General features: G+C 45.2%; 1 protein-coding gene across 8 annotated transcripts in view; it reads left to right on the top strand.

Moving 5' to 3' along the window:
* mast4 (microtubule associated serine/threonine kinase family member 4) overlaps positions 1 to 797 on the top strand; it is an 85,827-nt gene that overhangs the window by 27,104 nt on the left and 57,926 nt on the right. The window lies entirely within an intron of this gene.

Raw genomic sequence — 797 nt, 5'->3', positions numbered from 1 at the left:
GGGGGGGGGGGGCACAAAAAAAACCACAGACTGAAACAGAATGCAAAATTACAGGATAGAATTGGCAGCATGGCATCGGAAACAACTTATTTATCCAAATCATAATCATTCAGGAGGGTGTGGGAACATTGAGTTAGTGAGTGTGAAGATCTGTGGTCACTCGCTGACTGCCTCAAAAAAAGTAATCTCCGGGCCGAGCTGTAAGCGACAGAAGCAGCGTGTGAGTTGTAAAAAATTGACACAGGTTATGCAGTGGTATAAAGAACAGGCTGTGCAGGCAAGTGCGGTTGATTTCAGCATGATAATGACTCAGTATTGGGTTGTTTGGAATGAGGATAGCATTGCCTATGTACAAATTAGCCCACAGCCGTTTGTGTGACATTTTCGCAATAGGTTTGAAAGGTCCTGTGCAGCCACATTTTTTACTTAAACAGCATGCCTTGGTATTCTTTTCTTCCTCTGCCTTGTAATACACGCTCTCTCCCCATCTTATCTTCTACATTTAAAGTTAACTGTAGTCATAGCCATCATGTTTCCTTACTGGTCTAACCTTCAGGTGTGAATTTTGTAGTCTTCATATTACTCATTGACTGCAAAAACACCAGTGAGGTCAGTTAGCCTGGCTGCCGCAGACAGGATGCCAGATTCATTGTTGAGGTTGAAGCAGAACAATGTCTGGAAGGATATCCTCTCATTTTCATGGTCACCCAGGGTTCCCAAAAAGCGTGGCTGCTCAGAGAAATGAGTCTTGGGGCTCCCACTTGTCCCTGGTACCCCACCCACTCACCCCCACCCGT

This window comes from Etheostoma spectabile, chromosome 16 (assembly GCF_008692095.1).
Source record: "Etheostoma spectabile isolate EspeVRDwgs_2016 chromosome 16, UIUC_Espe_1.0, whole genome shotgun sequence".
In the NCBI taxonomy this organism is placed as follows: Eukaryota; Metazoa; Chordata; class Actinopteri; order Perciformes; family Percidae; genus Etheostoma; species Etheostoma spectabile.
The sequence above is the reverse complement of the archived record's forward strand: the minus strand, read 5'-3'. Positions and strand labels throughout refer to the sequence as shown.